A 20,347-nucleotide genomic window follows, 5' to 3' on the forward strand; every position below is an offset into this window, starting at 1 on the left:
AGTTCAGATGATACAGTTCCCCTATGCATATTATCAAGTAGTGATTGCGCCAAGAGCACATCTGTTGCAATGACCTCCTGGCACGACCCTTTATCATGGGGAGGGCTGGGAGGGCTGTTCATCCAGCTGAGGGGGAAGGTCAGCCCATCTAAATAGGTGGCTTCTCTTACCAACAAGAAAGGTCAGCTACAGGTCTCTATCTCTTCTCCTCCACCTTTATACTTTTCAGTACGTAAATCAAATCTGAAAATGGTAAGGAATGCGCAGAGCTGCTCTGCCTTGCACCCTGTCCCTTTCAGTCCATCTGGATTGGAGTGCACAGGCTTGTGTATAGAACTTGCATATTTCCATATATAGTATCAGATGCTTAGCCAGCCAGTCATATTCAGTGGGAGCATTCCCAGATGGCTTGTAGCTTGCTTCTCCACTGGAATGGAGGGTGAGTGTTCGCCCATCGGCTAGATTCATGCCAAAATTGTGCAAGATATTAGGGAGCACTTCACACAAGATTTGGGTTTTTGATTACATGTTAAAGTCTAACCTGATTTAGGTCCGGGGTAAAAAAAATCCACTCTTTGCATCGTTGGGGGGTGGGGTGGGGGCAAATTTGAACTCACAGTAAAGCCTCACAGTAAACCAGAAGAGAAGCCTGCTGTCTGGGAAAGCTCCAAGCTATGCTGAAGGTTGATGTTCTGATATTACATATGGTATTTGGAAGCAGAAAACAGGAACGGTGGCTATGCTGAGAGGTGCTAACAGGGCTAACAGGAAAAACAGCAGTTTTGTAATAAGTGCAGTTTCAGCAAGAAATGCAAAAATAACTGAAATTATGAGCACAGCTTTTGACACAATCTGTATGTTTGTCTATTGATCAAAGAGTTGTGCTCACTGAAAGCACTGTAACACATAGCTACAGTACAATCTAGGAAAATCTCAATTCAAACCTTTAAAATAAATAAATAAATAAATTAATAAACAAACAAACAAACAAACAAACCTGAGTGGGGGAATCACACTAATGAACTTTTCCTTTGCTGCCTTCTCATTTCTTCAGCAACCAATTGTTACACTAACACAGAATACTAAAGGAGCTGCTCAAAAGGGGTACAATTTTAGATTCCACTGCAAATGTTTAATATGCAGAAGGTCTCGGGGAAATCCCTGGCATCTCTGCTGGCACCTTCATAGCAGGGCAACTTTGTTCTCAAGGACAGGTGAGGAATTCTAGGAATTCCCTGAAATTCTAGGTCCATTTAATGAGCAGAGGCCACACCGTCCATCAGATCCAAGCTGTTTATTGATCAAGGCATACCGGGTATCTCCCTTTAGAAAAGTTAGAGCACACCCCAAGCATTTGGCAAAAGACTCTTATACTGTAGATATAATAAACCGATCAAAAAGTTACAGGCTAGCAAAAATGCTCCAATCAGCTTTAACTACACTCATCTCACACCAGATAGTTTCAGCTACATCTATTTTTAAAAGCCAGACAAGGCAAACTACTGTCAACAGGAAAGGGGCCCAGTGATGGTAAAGTACCGGCCACCTGTGACCTTTTGAACTTATTCAAGCAATTTCAGCTAGGTTTGAGGGGACAGCCGAATTTTCCTTCATCACAGGTCAGTTTAATTAGCATCATGCATAAGATGGCTGTGTGGCTGAAAGACGACAGAAGACAACAGTGATGATGAGTGAGAAAACACTGTGTGTCTGTTCGAGGTGAAACGGCTTTCCGAGCCAGATTTAACAGTGGTCTATATTTGCCTTCTGTATGAAGCCATCACCATTTCAAGCTTACAGGAGACCATAAGAACAGCACTGGTGGCTCAGGCCCAAGGCTCTACTCCAGTATCTTGTTTCACACAGTGGCCTACCAGATGCCTCTGAGATGCTCAGAGGCAAAAGGTGAGGGCATGCCCTTTCTCCCGCTGTTGCTCTCCTACAACTGGTATTTAGAGGCATCTTGCCTCTTATTTATTTATTTATTACATTTTATATCTGGCTCTTCCTCCAAGGAGCCCAGAGCGGTGTACTACATACTTGAGTTTCTCTTTTCACAACAACCCTGTGAAGTAGGTTAGGCTGAGAGAGAAGTGACTGGCCCAGAGTCACCCAGCAAGTATCATGGCTGAATGGGGATTTGAACTCGGGTCTCTCTGGTCCTAGTCCAGCACTCTAACCGCTACACCATGTGGCTCTTGTGGAGGTGACCTATATCCCTCAGACCCGGCATGGTCCGTGAACACACCTCCAATGGGGGTGGCGGGAGGCTTCTTTAAGTGTAAATGGAGCCAGTGCTCCATGCCGCCCAGCAGCCCCCACGGCGGGGAATCGCCTCCGCCACTCACCTGGCTCCCACAGAGACGAACCCCCGCCAGCAGCCAGGTGAGTGGCGGAGGCGATTCCCTGCCACGGGGGTTAAAGATGCCACACCTGCCTCAGACTAGTAGCCATTGAGAGACCTATTCTCCATGAATTTGTCTAAGCCCCTTTTAAAACCATCCAAACTAGTGGCCATCACTACAACCCTGGTTCTAGTGTTGTTTATGAAAGAGAGAAATTTCTCTCTGTCCACCCTCTCCACTCCATGAATGATTTTATATACCATCTATCATGTCTCCCTGTAGTCATCTTTTTTCTAAACTAGAAAGCCCCAGGTGTTGTAGCCTTGCCTCATAAGGAAGGTGCTCTAGGCCCCTGATCATCTTGGTTGCCCTCTTCTGCACCTTTTCCAGTTCTATAATGTCCTTCTTAAGATACTGTGACCAAAACGATATGCAGTACTCCAGATGTGGCTGCACCATAGATTTGTATAAGGGTATTACAATGTTAGCATTTTTTATTTTCAGTCCCCTTCCTAATGCTCCCTAGCATGGAATTAGTCTTTTCCCCAGCTGCCGCTCACTAAGTCAGCACCTTGAATGAGCTGTCCACCGGGACCCCAACATCTCACTCCTGGTCAGTAACTGAGAGCTCAGACCCCTTCAGTGAATATGTGAAGTTAAACTCAGCCCTCCCTCCTCAATATGCATCACTTTATACCTGCTAACTTTTAACTGCCATTTTGTTGCCCACTCCCCGTTTAGAGAGATCCTTTTGGAGCTCCTGGCAATCTCTTTTGGATTTCACTACCCTAAATAGTTTGGTGTCAAAAGAGCCAGCATGGTGTAGTGGTTAGAGTGCTGGACTAGGACCAGGGAGACCCGAGTTCAAATCCCCATTCAGCCATGAGACTAGCTGGGTGACTCTGGGCACTTCTCTCTCAGCCTAACCTACTTCACAGGCTTGTTGTGAAAAAGAGAAACCTAAGTATGTAGTACACCGCTATGGGCTCCTTGGAGGAAGAGCAGGATATAAATGTAAAAAATAAAATAAAATAAAATAAATCTACAGATTTGGCCACCTTGCTGATTACCCCAACTTCTAGACCATTTATGAATAAATTAAAAAGCACTGGTCCCAGTACAGATCCTTGGGGGAAGCCCACGTCTTAGTTCCCTCCACTGTGCATAAGTTCTGTATATTCCAACCCTCTTGTTTCCTGTAAAGCAACGCTGTTCCTGAATCCTGGCTGCTCGCCGAGAAAAGTCCGAGTTAAGGTCTCTTGGTCAGTTGCTTGTTTGTTGGCCCCTCCTCCCTCCGACTCTCCTATAGGCTACGCCACAAACTCTTCCGTGCCCTGTAACTGTAGCAAGAAGAATTTCTGCTGCTGCAGCTCCGACTTTGTTTCACTATTGCAATGCAGATGCGCAGAGCCGGCCGCACGTAGTCCGCCAGTCCCACCGTTTCTGCGTGTTGAGTCTGACAACGGAACGGTGGGCAAAGGACTTGGTGAAAAAGCGCGACTGCCACTTCATGAGACGGACGGAGTGAGTGAAAGCTATGGAAAGAGCTGGGCACAGGAGGGGCAAAAAAAAAAAAAAAAAAGAGGGTCACGGGCAAGGGAAGTGGGGAGCGGAGGCCTAGCAAATAGGAAAGCGAAACTGCAGCTCTCTGCTCGGCATTTATCGGCGAGGAGGTGCCCCTCGAAGCCACTCCCCCCGCTGCCCCGCCCCCCATCGGTTCAGGCTGCCAACCCCACCCATTCCGTCTCACAACCCTGTGGCGGCTACGTGGCCCTCGTGTGTTACCGCGCGCTGCCTCTTGTTCTTTGTGGCTCTCCGTGCTGTCCTATATTTATCTTAGCGCTATCGCCTCCATTTCGGGAGCAGAGTCAAGAATGTGCCTGGAGAGCATAGGCGAGAGAAGGGCCGGTGTCTGCCATCTGCTCCCGGCTAGCTTCATTGCTTGCTGTAGCACAGTCCGGGGGTTCTCTCTCTCCCGCTATAGAGTTTTTACAACCATAATTTCAAAACTGCTGTATTGTAATGTAATAGAGAGGAAAGAAAGTGGTTAAACCTGCCCCCTTCTTGTCCCCCAAACGTTTAGGCTGGCTGTGGGCCTGCCTGGGGGGCAATAGACACCTACTTTCTCTTGCCTGAGCATCTTCACCCCCCCTCCCCCCAAAAAAACCCTGCGAGAGAGTTGGGGGTGGGCAGCCAGGCAGTGTGGCCACCACCAGAGAGACTGGGGCCTCTTATATATCAGCTTCTTGCTACAGCAAGCAGTGACTCTGGAGGAAGGCAGCAGGCACAGCCAGCTGCTGTCTTCCTTGCACACGCAGCCTTTCTAGACGAGAAGGTGTTTTTGCAGCAGGATCGGTGGTTCTATCCAGAATGACTGCAGACTGTGCAAACACTAAAGCGTTTCCTTGTTCCACCTTCAGACTTCTGCATTTAAAAGCACTCTTAATGCTTCCTCTGCCCACCACAGTAACACCCCCATTTATTCTCTGCCCATCGAGGCTGCCCCCTCTTTTGCTGCCTACAGGCAGTGTTGCATGCATGCCATGGGCAGCTTGGGCAAACAGTATTATTGCTAAGTAACAAGAAAAGGTTTTCTTGATTTATTGTTTGTACTTGTTAGCCTGCTTTCCTTAAGGGAAAGTAAGCTTATGAGATCACTCAGCTTTCTGTGTGTGCGCCCGTGTTTGTGAGTGTGTGTCCCTATGCAATGCCTGGACTCATTTGGACCAAGTTCAGAACTGTTCTGGGAAATCTCAACAGCGGTAGTTTGTGATGATGTCACCCACCCCAATTCGATATGGTGGACATGTGCACATTTGAGGTGCACGTGAGCTAACTTGTGAAGATGGTAATCATCATCAACAGATATTTAGATACTGATTTTCAACAAGTTTCCAAAGTGATTTAGATAGATAGATAGATAAGATGGGTCCCTGTCCCCAAAGGGCTCACAATCTCAGCTTCCTGCTACAGCCAGCAGTGACTCTCTTTATTTAGCAGGGGGAGAGCAACTGGCCCTGTCCACACCCAGCACAGCATTCCTCCAGTGGCTGTTGCTGATCTCTGTCTTTTGGTTTTTTTTAAGATATAGAAGGCTCATGTGCTCTCTCCTCTCCAGCAGCAAACTCCTGTGCTTTATCTGCTCTTAAATGGAAAAGACAAAGCAGCATAAGTTTGCTGAAGAACAGAGAGGGTGAGTGAGAGAGAGAGAGAGACAGACGAGCTAGCAATATTGGAAAACAGTGCTGAATGCAGAGGGAAGAAGAGAGACATTGATTGGTGCTGGGTGGGGTAAAGAAGTGGGAAGGTGTTGAGATGGGGATAGGGCAGCCTAGGCAGCAGCAAAGCTAAGGTAGGGGAGGTGGCAGCAGCAAGGAGGTGAGGTGATACCTATGGGGAGGGGGGTGAGGCAGAGGTCCTGAACTCACAGCATCCTAGTGTAGTCACTTCCTGACGCCATCATCTCAGAGAGCTGTCACTGCTCTTTATTTTATTTTTAGTTCATATTCATATTTTATTTTCCTGGATGTTTTAGTTGGACTGTTTACTGAGCTAGGTGACAATGGTCTGATTAAGTACAAAAAGGCTCCCTGTGTTTGTATGACCAGCAAGAACAGACCACACAGCACAGACTCCGAGACTATTAGACCAAATCATATACCAGTTCTAGCCCATATCTACTGTGGCAATAGGTTTACAGGACCTAATGTCTGCCAGAGTAGCAGGGACATTTACTTGCTAAACTTCCACTGTCAGCAGACTTGTCAGCAGTCTACTCTGCTGTCCTCTTAGGTCAAACAGAACAGTTTCTATGCAAAAGAACAAATTTGACATCAAATGTAATGTTCACAAACCAGCTGAAGAACAAGAATCACTTTTACACATTTACCTGCCTGGGTCCTAAAATCTTAATCTCAGGCTCTGCTCTCTGGTATATTGTGGATGTTTCAGATCTGACTGACTGGGACCAGGGACAGAGTCATTTCAGTGGTGGTGCCACATTTGTGGAATACCATAGGTAGGGGATCCGTCAGGCCAGCAGTTGTGGTTTTCAAACAGACTGTTAAGACACTTATTAAGGCTGACAATTAATATAATTTTTAAATGCTGGTTTTACATTGTTTAATGTTTGTTTTGTCTCTGCCACTTATGCTGTTCTTTTTTCTCTTATGGCTTTATTTAGATGTTTATGCGCCACCTACTTTCCAGGCATAATTAATTTCTTGTTTTATGCTTTAAATTTAAACAGCTTGGACAATTACATTTTTAGAAAAGCTGTATAGAAATACTTTAAGTAGTAAACAACAGTTTTTATCTTCCAGGACACTCTGTGGACGACCTGAAAGTAATCATTCTTTAGCAGAGGAAAGTCAAAGGAAGACTCCTGTGTAAGACTGCTGATTTGGAATTTTTGAACAGGTTTGATTCTGATCCTCAAGCACAGGCTTGAATTTTTTCTCTGCTGCGGGATGAGGACATCTCACTGGGTTATCCTTCCCATGCGCTCTAGAAGGCAGGACTATGCAAATTAAGTCTTTAAGAGCCTGGGAAGGAGAGACCCACCCAGTTCTTCTAGACCTGCATCCAGCTCCAGAGGCAGCTTCACTTCCACCCAAGCTTCTCTTTCTCTTTCATTTTCCATTGAGCCTACTTTACTATCTCTTGCCTTTCTTCTGCATTTATTCCAGTTGGTTTTTAACCTCTTGCTATAGTTTTTCTCTCTCAGCCTTATTCATTCCTGCTATCCTTACAAAAACAAACATTTTAAAAAACAAACACCTCCTAGCTTTTCCCTCCTTTCTTTCTCAGCCTCTGAGGCCCAGAAACCTAGGAGAATGCAAAATTTGACTAAAGGAAGAACCACAATGAGTCCTCTACTTGTTATAACCGTGTGGTCTCCCTTAGCAGTTCTCACCCACTCTGCTGCCCTCAGCACATCGCCAACCACTCGGTCCTCCCGCTGCTGCTCCAGAGGCTGGACAATGCTGCCTTACATAGTGCCACACAGGCACCAATGGATTTCCAGCCCCCAAAGGCCCAAGCCCCTCTGGAGGCCTGGACACCAGCAAATATTCCCACCGCTGCCTCGGTTGTCTCTGCTGTCCCTACCGTCCTTGGCACCTTAATTATAAAAGGTAAAGATTACCTTTTCTCCCCCCGCCTATCCCATGTACTGTAGGAAATCCCCCTGTACTTGGAAAGAAGAATCCTTGTCAGATTCCCCTTTACAAGTATACCCCACCCCCGAGCCAACCTGAGCCAATTCTTTGAACTGGAGGTCGGTCTGGTTCGAACTCAGACCAGCACCCCCACTTTGGGGGCCGATCCGATTCAAACTCAGACCGCCCAATCACTTGATGTTGAGCCTGGCTCAAAGCAAGCAAGCTCTCACATCCCTACTGACAAAGTCAAATACTCTTAAAGATTCAAAAGTCACAGACTTTCATAACTGATGCCTCCTTCGATTCCATCTGATTATCCCCTTGCTCTACAACAGCCATGGTCCTCACGAGAAGAGAAGACATCTATGGCTCAAGCACTGCAGGTCAATGCAGCCTCTCGCATAAACCTGACTGCAGTTCCTTACACTTCAGGGAAGTTGTTTGGAGATGAAGCCCTCAAAGACATCCTTGTGGAAACCAAGGAAAAGTGAAAGGTTCTACCCTACGCAGGGAGGACAGGTGCAAGACAGTTTTCAGCCCTTTTGCTCCTCTTTCCAGCCACATGATGGGGACCTGAGACCACAACGTCCATTCTGGAATCACCAACACAGCAACAACATCAACAGGCCTGCGACCCAGCAACAACAAGCCTTTAATAACCAAGCCAAAGCAAGACAATCTTCTTTCACACTTGGGAGGCCACCAGCACTAACCAGTGGGTCTTCGACCTCCTACTTCACAGCTACAGGACAGAGTTCAGCTCCCTGCCTCCTGACCATTTCCTATCTACACCCCAGTCTCACTTACCTACCAAGCACTCCGGTCTTCTCCAAGCAATTCAACACCTCAAAGCAATGAACGCCATAGAACCAGTACCCTTCTCATAAAGGTGCAGGGATGTGTACTCTATCCTCTTTACCATTCCCAAGAAAGAAGGCTCTCTTCAGGCAGTGCTCGAGTCTCTTCACCATCTCGATTTCATGGTCTCAGTAGATTTGACAGAAGCTTACCTACATGTCCCAATCCATCCACTGAGTTGCTCATTCCTCCGGTTCCAGTATCCGGGCTGATATTACCAGTTCCAGGCTCTGCCATTCAAGGTAGAATCAACACGGAAGATTTTCACCAAGTTGTAGTACCTCTGATCGCCCATCTATGTCTGCAGGGCATTCAAATATTTGCCTATTTGGACTATCTCATCATCAAATCTCCATCAGACACAGCAGAGATAGATGTTCACATCATCTTACAAACTCTGGCCACACATGAGTGAACACTACCAAGAGTCATCTGCAGCTCTGCACCTGATTGCGGCACCTGGGAGTCTTCACTGATACTTCCCTGGATCAGTTGATTCTTCCACCAGACCACTTACAGAACATCCACCAACTAACATTTTTATTTTATTATTAATTATTATAATATTATTAGTATTATTATTTATTTATTTATTCACTCACACAGTCAGACAGATGTTATTGACTGGTTTGTTTTATCCAGGCATCGAGTCCTTCCCAAGGACCTGAGATGGCTGAATTTTATTGTTGTTGTTATAAATATCGTTGCAAAATGTAAGCTGTTCCCAGTAAAGTTGCTTTTTGTAACTGGCTGATGGTAGTTTCCATGGCCTCTATGGTATTGAGGTGCTCTTTAAGGTGTTTGGAGTTGCACCTAGGGTGCCAATTACAACTGGGATTATTTTGGTCTTCTGCCACAACCTTTCAATTTCAATCTGAAGATCTTTATATTTTGTTATTTTTTACTGTCACCTGGTATTGCTATGTCAATTATTTTGACTTGTTTTTCTTTCTTCTTGACTGCAGTTAAATCTGGTGTATTGTGTAGAAGATGTTTATCTGTTTGTAGTCTGAAATCCCATAATATTTTTTCATCTTCATTTTCTACAACTTTTCAATGTTGTGGTCCCACCAATCTTTGGCTACAGGTAGCTTGTATTTTTTGCAGATGTTCCAGTGCATCATTCCTGCTACCTTTTCATGCCTTTGTTTGTAGTCAGTCTGTGCGATCTTTTTACCACAGCTGTTTAGGTGGTCCTCTGTTCCATCTGCTTCTTTACAAAGGCAGTGGCTTATTGTTCCATTTTTCTGCTTGGTTCTTTACTTGTTCTTTCTTGTAGGCCTGCTTTGTTTCATTGGTGTTGACCATTTGAAGTGCATCTTCTTCACTGTCCTTTATATATTCTTCAAGGCCTCTTTTCTCCTCTTCTACTGTTTGATGGACTTGCAGCATTCCTCTTCCACCTGAGCTGTGAGGGAGAAATAGCCAACCTACATCACTGTGGATGCAGTGCATGATTGATGGTCATCATTTTCTTGGTCTTACGATCTAACGTCTCTTGCCCTGCCTGAGTCCAGTCTATTATTCTTGCAGTGTATCTAATGATGGGTATAGCCCAGGTGTTTATGGCTTGTATAGATGTATTCACTTCCAATTTTCCTTTTAACTTCAGTATGTTTGATGTTATCAGCCTGAAGAATTCCTAAGTATTTGTAGTGTTCTTTCTCTTCCAAATTCTTGATGTTGTTTCCATTGGGCAGTTCTATTCCTTCCGTTTTTGTTATTTTTCCTCTGTTCATTATTGATACTAATAGTGTTCTAACTACTAATTAATACTATTAGTAGTTTTCTCTACTAATAGAGAAAGAACACTAATATGCAAACAGTATTTAGCAGTGATTCAATTTCTAATTGGGTCTTTCCATACAACTTCAAATCATCGATATAGAGCAGATGGTTTATTTTACTTGCTGTTTTAGATGTTTGGTATCCAAGGCCTGTTTTGTTTAGTATTTGTGAAAGTGGAGTCATGGCGATTACAAACAACAGTGGGGTGAATGAGTCCCCTTGGAAAATACTTCTAATGCTAACCTGTCCAAGTGTCTCGCCATTGATTGTTAACTGTGTACTCCACATGCTCACTGCTTTTTCAATAAATATCTGAATGTTTTTGCTGACATCAATTATCTCTAAACATTTTAGTATCCATGTATGAGGCAATGAGTCGAAGGCCTTCCTGTAATCAATCCATGCAACACTTAAATTGGTTTTTCTTCTTTTACAGTCCTGAACTGAAAATTGATGTGTGCCCCCCCAGCCTGGTGGACTCGAATGCCAAGCCTGAGACCAGATCTGTCAGCTCATTTAGGGACTCTGTTGGGCAGCATGGTACACCAACAGAAATCCCAGTCTATCCCTGGTCCCCAAACCCAAGTACACACATGGTCAGACTCTTCAACAGGGATCCTGGTAAGGGAGATGTTATTCTTATAGACCACAGCCACTCCACAGACAGTCCTGCAGAGACTCCCCCATAAAGCAGTACCACCACCACGTCTCTTCCATTCCACAAGTCCCAGAACTTCTCCTGGCCAGTCTCCTAGACCTGATGGTTGCATCCTTGGAGACTATCCCTTGGGCTCGTTTTCACCTATGACCATTAGTGTGGTACCTGCTCCCCACCAGAGCACCATTCCAAGCCAGAAGCTTCTCAAGGTCTGGATTCCATCACAGGTCCTATGTTCATTCAGATGGTGGACTCATCCGACCCTCCTTTCTTGCAGAAAATCCTTCCTGGACCATCCCGGGATCATTCTCACGATGGATGCCAGCCTTTCCAGATGGGGAGCCCATTGCTTACACCATGCTCAGCCATCTTCTCTGCAGGGTCCAACTCCTCAGAGACCTGGTACTTCTAGTTGCACCACATTGGCCTCACAGTCCTTGGTTTGCCTAGATACTACACCTCGCAGGAGAAGATCCATGGTTCCTCCCAGTGACCCACAACCACCTCTCCCAAGGTCCCATGTGACACCATGGCCCAGCTTGGTTTAAACTTGCTGCCTAGTGACTGGGCAGAACAAACTCCATGGCTACTCAGCAAACATTTTGAATACCATCTTTGCCTCCAGGCAAGCTCTGACTAACAGGATTTGGCAGTCTACCTGGTGTGTATTTCTGCGGTGGTGCAGACATAAAAAAGTAGCCATAGACAAATACACACTACCTGAACTTCTGTAGCACCTTCAAGATGGCCTTGAGAAAGGTATCAAGGCCAATACTCTGAAATGACAAGCAGCCTCCTTGATGCATCTTCTGTCACCATCATCCAAGAAAGGCCTTCAATCTCATCCTCACTTAATACTTTTTAAGAGCAGCCTTTTCTATGCACACACCACTTTCAGAAATCTGCCCATCACTACAAGCTGGACCTCCATCACTCTAAAATGGCATTTAGCAGATGGGTTAGGGTTAGGGTTAGACCCTGACTCTCCCACCTGGGATTTTTTTAGCTGGGGAATGTCCCAGTGAGATGTCCTCATCCAGCAGCAAAGAAAGGAGCATTGGTTACTCACCATGCAGGCTTCTTGCTGCTGGATTTGAGGACATCTCGACCCCCTGCTTGGGTTGTCAGTGTCTGCTGATGTACTTTGTTTTTTCTCTTCTGTTTTACTACTGTTTTGTATCTCTGCCTTCATCTCTTCTCTATATTATAGACTTGCTATTCAGAACTGGGTGAGTTTCTCCTTCCCAGGCTCTTAAAGATTTACTTAATTCGCATAGTCCTGTTTTCTGGAGCATGTGGGAAGGATAGCCCTGCAAGATGTCCTCAAATCCAGTAGCAAGAAAGCCTTCACAGTGCATAACCAATGCTCCTATTAATTAAAATATGTATACTTATTTATATTTATTAAAACATAAAAATAAAAATATTTATACTCTATGTTCCAAAAGGAATTCAAAGCTGCTAACACAGGATGTTAAAACGATTTTTTTAAAACAGCAGCCAAAACACATGCCAAAACCCAGAAAGGAGAAACAAGCACACCACCCTAATTACAAGTCAGCCCATATTTGCAAATGCACAGATAAAGAGGAAAGTTTGATTTCCATTTACAGTAAATGTGGACCAAAGAGGTGCCAATTGCACCTCATAGGGGGTGCCATAGGGTGGGGGTGACTACAGAGAAGGTTTTCTCTTTTGTGGCTGTCAACTTTTCCTCTGATTGTGGGGAAACTGAAGAGCAGCCTCCTGAAAATATCTCATGGACCAGACAAATGCTAGCAGGAATAGGCATTCCTTCAGATATTTTGATCCTAAGTTATTTTGGGAGAATAACTAGCATCTTAAATCATACCTGGAAGCCTGTTGGTAACCAGTGCAGCTAATACACCTTTGTTTTAACATGATTTGATTGCTGTATGCCTGTCAACAACTCTTACTGCTGCATTCTGAATCAGCTGCCGCTTCTGAAAGGTTTTCAAGGGCAGCCCCACATAAAGCATGTTATGGTAGTCTAAGTCTGAGAGGAGATTAAGGTATAGGTCATTGTGGACAAGTCAACCCAAGCTAGAAACAGCAGCCAAAGCTGGGCAAAAACTCCCAAGCACAGCTACCACCTGATCCTATAAGTCGGGGTGGGGAACCTTGTCATCCCCAGCCGGTGGGAGTTGTAGTTCAAAAACAGCTGGAGAGCCAAGGTTCCCCACCCCTGCTCTAAGTTAAAGGATCTTAACTAAGCAACCTTGGCTCTCCAACTGTTTTTGAACTACAACTCCCATCATCCCCAGCCAAAATTTATGGAGTTGTAGGTCTGCAACATCTGGAGAGCCAAAGTTGCCTACCCCTGCTCTAGCAGAAAGACTGGATGCAGGAGTACTCTCAAGCTACTCTTTCAGCTTGAGACAATGGCTTCTGGTCACATTACTAACTGAGCATAGCTAGAAGACTATTATTGCCAATAACTGCTTTTGCAAATTGTTTCTGTGGAACATCGTCAAGCTGCCTTATACGGAGTCAGACCATTGGTCCAGTGTATTGTCTACACTGATGGGCAGAAGCTCTCTAAGGTTTTAAGCAGAAGTCTTTCTCAGAGCGGCCAGGAAGTTTTTCACATGGGGCTTCTAAAGCCCTGTCACTTGCATCTCCTCTGGAATGGAGGGGGTGCGTTCACATATCAACCAGGTTTACCCAGAAGTCCCTGTGAGTTATCGGGGAGCAGTTCACACACAATTCAGGTTTTTCACTGCGCATGAGAGTGTAGCCCGATTTATAGCCGGGGTAAAAAAATCCATTTGCATCGATGTTTTGAGACAACCTCGAGTTCACAGAAAAGCCTCCCAGTAAACTCATGGTAAAGCCTGCTGTGTGTAAAAGTCCCTGGAGATGCTGCCAGGGATTGAACCTGTGGCCTTCTGCATGTGTAGCAGGATGTTCTATCACTGAGCTGTGGCCATATCTCCTAAGAGTATGGCAGACAATGCTCACAATGTCACCCATCTAAATGCAAATCAAGGCAAACTGTGCTTAGCAAAAGGGACAAATCATACTTACTACTGCAAGGCTGCCACTCCCCCCTAGTCTTATGTTTAAACTTTACATAGAATTGTCAAAGGCTATGCCTCTTGCATTCTGTGGCTGTTTGTTCTCACTGTTTACAGTGATTTTCTCTGTTCTTCATGCATTTCTTCATGCACTTATGGAAGCTTACGCTATGATAAATCTGATAATATTTAAGCTTCTACAAAACCCTGTGTTGTCTTTGCGGTAACTAACACTGCCACCTCCCTCAAAGGAGTAGAGAGAGCCCTTGTATGCTTGATACCCTGGGCACTCCAAAGCAGAGAAAGAGGACTTGCACTTCCTCTCTACAAGGTCAAACTGCATGCAGCATTAAGCACATGCTTAACACTGCTCATTTATTTTACACTAAACATCAGTGGACGGCGGGGTGGGGTGGGGTTCAACACAATCCCCCATCTTGCTTCCACAGTTCTGATCCAGACTGAACCCTCCCATGGGGCTTTTTACCTTAAATCTCATGATGTGGGGTCAAAACACACCTTTCCTGGGGGGAAAGCATATTTCCTAGGGATGTGCGAAACGATTTGGGTACAAAACAAATCACTCCTGTACTCAATTGCCCAGATTCAGGTACAAAGCAAATCACCCCAGATCTGGACCCAAAAAATTCGGAGATTTGGACCTGCATTTTGTGGCCAAAGTGGGTTGGGTGGTAGTTCCCAATGGGTGGAATCTACCACCCAAATTTCAAAGAAATTGGACAAAGGGGTGATTTTTAAAGAGTTGTTGAAGTTGGTGAGTCTTTAAGCTTTTCCCCATAGGGAATAATGGGGATTTCAGCAGCCTTAGTTAGAACTCCCCCAGGGGGGGCACCATGGTGGCCCAGAGAGGGTTGTGGTGGGTGGTAGTGCCCAATGAGTGCAAGGAAGATACTACCCAGATTTCAAAGGAATTGGGCAAAGGGGTAATTTTTAAAGAATTTCTGAAGTTTGCATGTCTTTAAGCTTTCCCCCATAGGGAATGATGGGGATTTCAGCAGCCTTAGTTATAACTCCCCGGTGGGCGGGGGGAGGCACCAGGGTGGCCCAGAGCAGGTTGTGGTAGGTGGTAGTGCCCAACGGGTGCAAGGAAGCTACCACCCAGATTTCAAAGTAATTGGGCAAAGGGGTGCTTTTAAAAGAATTTTTGAAGTTGGCATGTCTTTAGGGCAGAAAAAAGGTTTTGGGGGTAGAAGAGTGGGTCAGGTGGTAGTACCATAATGATTCTACCAGAGAATCTACTCTCAGAAAATCTCAGAAACAACAAAATCCAGTACCCCATGGGCTTGTGGGTTTGGGGGTGGTTGGCACCCTATGTGCACTACACCACCACTTGCTCTGGGCCACCCTGGTGCACCCCAAGTGGAGTTATGGGGCTGCTGAAATCCCCATTATTCCCTATCAGAAAAAGCTTAAAGACACACAAACTTCAGAAATTCTTTAAAAATCACCCCTTTCACCGATTTCTTTGAAATCTGGGTGGTAGCAGGCACCCATTTGGGCACTACCACCTGACCCACTCTTCTGCCCCTGAAATCACTTTTCTGCCCCAAAGACATGCCATCTTCAAAAATTATTTTAAAATCACCGCTTTGCCTAATTCCTTTGGAATCTGGATGGTAGCTTCCTTGCACCTATTGGGCACTACCACCCACCACAACCTGCTCTGGGCCTCCCTGGTTCCACCCCCCAGAGAGTTATAACTAAGGCTGCTGAAATCCCCATTATTCCCTATGGGGAAAAGCTTAAAGACACACCAACTTCAAAAATCATTTAAAAATCAGCCCTTTGGCCAATGTCTTTGAAATTTGGGCCGTAGCTTCCACCCATTGGGCACGAACACCCACCTCACTCTTTTGCCCCTGGGATCCCTTTTTTGCCCTCAATCAATTTGGATTCAGATTCAGAAAATTTGGGTACAAATCAAATCTGGGGTGATTCAGGGGGGCAGATTCAGACCCAAAATAAATCTGAAGTGATTTGGTTTGGGTACAAATTGAAACAAAAAAAAATCATTTTGTGCACATCCCTAATATTTCCTTCATCCCTTTGCAGCAAGGCTGGAAGCAGTATTGTGAACATTGATTGACTGATTGATTGATTAAGTGCTGTCAAGTTGGTGACTCTTAGCAACCACATAGATAATCTCCAGGATGATCTGTCTTCAGCTTGGCCTTTAAGGTCTCTCAGTGGTGCATTCATTGCTGTCGTCATTGAGTCCATCCACCTTGCTGCTGGTCATCCTCTTCTTCTCTTTCCTTCAACTTTTCCCATCATTATGGACTGAGAGGGAGCTAGGTCTCCGCATAAAGTGTCCAAAGCATGATGGTTTGAGCCTGGTCATTTGTGCCTTGAGTGACAATTCTGGATTGATTTGTTCTATGATCCATTTGTTTGTTTTCCTGGCTGTTCATAGTATCCTCGAGTTTTCTCCAGCACCAAAGTCCAAAAGTGTCAATACTTTTTCTATCTTGCTACTTCAAAGTCCTGCTTTTGCATCCATAGAGTGTTATGGGGAAAACGGTGAACATACATATGAAAATTGCAGTTTGAAAACAGCATCCCTGAATAAAATTGAAAGAGTTGTACAACAGCACCATTGTGTGGCTTGACAAAGGATGTGTAGAGATTAGAGATCCTTGACATCTGAATCATCTATACCCCCAAAATAAAAGTCCATAATTAATTATTAGTTTCTGCATTTAAAGATATTGAGAGGCACACTCACTCAGCCTCTTGTTCTGAAGATAAAATAAGAATCAAAATGAAATAAATCACCAGTTTAGTGACTTTAAAACACATTTAGTGTGTTGTAATGCATTGCAGTTGTCACTTCCTCATGCCCTGAAATAGTCTCCAAAATAACTCTAGGACAATGCACAAGTTATTGCTTAACAATATATTCAACTGTTCATGTGAGTAGTAAAACAACAGAGAGGAGACAGAGGGAAGATAGTCTCTCATCTGATAGAAAAACCAGATGGAGATGCTGAGGTTAAAGAAGTACAGTGATGTCTACTGTGCTGGGTCCTAGAGTGTCCTCAAGTTTTGTGTTGGACCAGTTAAATATGATGAGGCTTCCCTGAGGTCCTTCTTCACTGTTGCACTCTAGAATCAACTTCATATATTTATTAAAATACTTACACCCTACCCTTCTGCCTCATAAAGGGGCCTTCAAAGTGATTAGAACTCAAAGCAAGAACAAATAAAACAGTGAGGTCATTCACACAATCGAAAACTGTGTTCCAACCAGGTTTGGGAACTGTGTGTATTCCCAATTTTTGATTGTGTGGAAGCAAGGTAGGAGAAAAAGCTACCCAGGTTTTCCTCTAACCTTGCTTCCACACAATCAAAAATTGGGAGTACACACAGTTCCCAAACCCAGGTAGAACACAGTTTTCGATTGTGTGAATGACCTCAGTAATTACTACGGAAAACAAAACCACTGCAACAGTAGTTAGCAGACTTAAGTATCAGAGCAAATACCAACAGATTTTCAGAACACTTCAATTGGTTCTGCATACCAACACATGCTTTTTAAAATGTGGCTTTTACCTGATGCTAGACATCAGGGTGGAAAGAAATCAGTTGGGTTTAGGGCAGCAGATTACATAGCCTGGATGACAATACTGAGAAGACCTTGTCCTCATTTCCCCATCCACCATGTATCAGATTTTAGGGGTATGCAAAACAAAGCCTTCACTGATAGGGCATGTGGACAGGCTGAGGAAGCAGAACTTTAGATACCTTGGTCCCAAACCATTTAGAGCTTTAAAGGTCAAGACCAGAACTTTGAATGGTAGGAGCCATTAAAGTTGATATAATATTTTGTTGTGTGATTTGAAAATTGGGTTCCTGCCAGAAATCTGTCTTCTGAATTTTGCACCAACTGCAGTTTCCAGATGTGTTTTGCATGCAGAATTATGCAGAAGTCGCTGTAGGCTAATCTGGATGTAGACAACGCACATGTAACTCTGGCAAGATCCGCTTTCTTCAGGGAAGGCCACAGGTGATAAGCTAGTAAAAAAGTGAACTTGTAAAAGTTATCCTGACCACAGCCTCTACCTGGTGGTGGCAGGGAAGGTTTACAACCTCATCCAATATGCACTAAATACTATTCCCAGATCAGCCACTCCTCCAACTGCCCTTCAGTCTTGTCTGGATAAAGCTTCAGTTTGTTAGTTTACATAGAGTCCTATATTGATCTCAGACAGTCTACTTAACATCAGATTTAAAGGAAAGAGAGAACTGGATATCATCTGAATGCTAGTGGCATTGCAACCCCAATCCCCTGACACTTTCTCCTAGAAGTTTCATGTAGATGTTAAATAATATGGTAGACAAGATAGAACCTTGTGGGACCCTGTAAGAAAATGGGTCCCCAGTGGTCCCCAGCACCATCTCAAATGTACTCCAGAAAAAACCAGAACCACTACAAAAACTGTGCCCATACCCAAGAGACAGTCCAGAAAGATTCTGTGGTCAATGGTTTTGAAAGCCACTAAGAACTAGGGATGTGCACGGAACTGGCAAGGGCCAGTTCGACGGTGAGGTGGTGGCTTTAAGGGCAGGGGAGGATGCATTTTCCCCGCCGGCACACGTTTCCCTAAAAGCCCACTCTGACGTTATCTGGAAGTAGTAGTTGTGACTGTTCACATGCATGTCGTGCACACACACCTGACATGCGTGCACTGCACACAGTCACAGCTACTACTTCTGGATAACGTTGGAGCAGGGTAGCAGGGAGGTATGCTGCCGCCCCGATGGGCTTTTAGGGAAACGTGTGCTGGTGGGGGGGAACACGGCTGGGGTGGGGGTAAGTGCATCCTCCCCCACCCTTAAAGCCACTGCCACCCCCGCTGTCGAATCCTCAAGCCGGCCAAGGTTCGAACTGGTTTGTGCACATCCCTACTAAGAACTCGAGCAGAACTAATAGGATGCACCACTGTCATTCATTTCTCAGTAAAAGCAATCCACCAAAATAGCCATGACCATCTGCAACTAGATCAGATACTAGAAGATTAAAAGAGATCTAGAATAGATTATTAGTTCCACTCTAAAAGCCTTGGAACTAAGATGTTTCCATGTAATCATAAAACCTTACCCAATAATATTAAGTTATAACCTGGCTGGTAGTTGCTGAGAATGATTGGCTGGATCCAGTGAAGTTTTCTTCAACAGCATCTTGTCCTTTAAGTCTAATAGTGCCATGCCTTCCCTGAATGAAGTATATAAATACACATTTGACCAGGAAGTGGTGCTTTCATCTTTAAGAAGTTGTTCAAGTAAGAACTAATCTGCCTCCTTATGTTTCATTATCCTAACAACTGGACTAAATTTGGTTCAAATCAGTTAGGTGGTCTACAAGTTAGACCTCTTGCACCTCAAACGTTCACACATCTGCCATCTTGGACTGGGGGGATGACATCATTACAAACTACACCATTAAGGAACATCTACATGAAACCTCTGGGTGAGATCATCAGGAGGTTTGGGGGCAGGGTGTTATCAATGTGCTGATGACACCCAAATCTATATCTAAATGACATCATCAGGAAATGGCATACACACACACCCCCAAATGCCTGCCTGCAGGCAATAATGGACTGGAATAGGTTGACTTTTATTAGAGAATGTTTAACATATGGTTTACAAAAGCAACAGTGAATAGAATTTTCCGATAAAACACGGCCGCGTACTAACAAATGCGTGGTTGCAATGGTAGAGAGAATATAGCACTGTACGCGAGTTCCTACGGGTTTGGGTAGAGTCCGGTTAAAAGAGTTCAGTGAGAGGAATGTCCAAAAGGTCCAAGGGAGGGTCAGATCCCAGCCTCACCTTGCATGTGACCGGCAGGGCTGTGCCAGTCTTCTTCTGCCAATTGCAGCCTCTGGGCGTGGGTCCTTGATGGCGGAGGGTCTTCTCCAGGTCCAGGGGGTCCTCCAGGGGTGTTGTCAGCAGGAGTTCCTGGCATGGTCAGCCGCTGTCCTGGCATGGTTCGTTTAGCATGCAGATATGTTATAGATCACGTTCCCGAGGCGGGAGGTTACATACATACATACATGCAGGTCAAGACATCCATAAGAAAATAAGTGTCCATCTGAGTTAGTCGCGAGCTGCAAGGCATCGCCAATGTATGTAAGTCCTCCTTCGGTTCCAAGTGTATGTGAGTCTGGACAGAGTCCAGGGTAGAGTCCAAGCCAGGAGAGCAGGGGAACCCGGTCTCAACTTGTGGGTGGGGGGTGGCACATTGTCCAGGGTGGCCTCTGGGGGTTTCCAGGTGGTCTGGCATCCTCCTGCAGGGAAAAAAGGAAACCTCACTGGGCTTGTCCGCAGCTCTGGTGGAGCTCCTCCCTACCAGGGTATAGTGGAGTGTGTGGTGGCTTGCCCCCTGTGGGCGTAGTGGGGCAAGCCGTGGGTGGCTCCCCTCCTCTGGGTTTTAGGAGGGCGAGCCATTCCCCGTGGGATGTGGTGGTTTGG

General features: G+C 45.1%; 1 protein-coding gene across 3 annotated transcripts in view; it reads left to right on the forward strand.

Moving 5' to 3' along the window:
• The first annotated feature begins 3,697 nt into the window (after positions 1-3,697).
• The window catches only part of LOC128344908 (C-type lectin domain family 2 member D-like), a 40,465-nt gene continuing 23,815 nt past the window's right edge, over positions 3,698-20,347 (forward strand). Inside the window, exons 1-2 of one of the 3 annotated variants that reach the window (XM_053295949.1) lie at positions 3,698-3,869; positions 6,668-6,764. The gene's annotated coding sequence lies outside the window, so the exon portion shown is untranslated. The remainder of the gene's footprint in view (positions 3,870-6,667; positions 6,765-20,347) is intronic. The other 2 variants (XM_053295948.1, XM_053295950.1) reach the window with 2 other exon arrangements.

Source organism: Hemicordylus capensis, chromosome 2, assembly GCF_027244095.1.
Source record: "Hemicordylus capensis ecotype Gifberg chromosome 2, rHemCap1.1.pri, whole genome shotgun sequence".
NCBI classification, from domain to species: Eukaryota; Metazoa; Chordata; class Lepidosauria; order Squamata; family Cordylidae; genus Hemicordylus; species Hemicordylus capensis.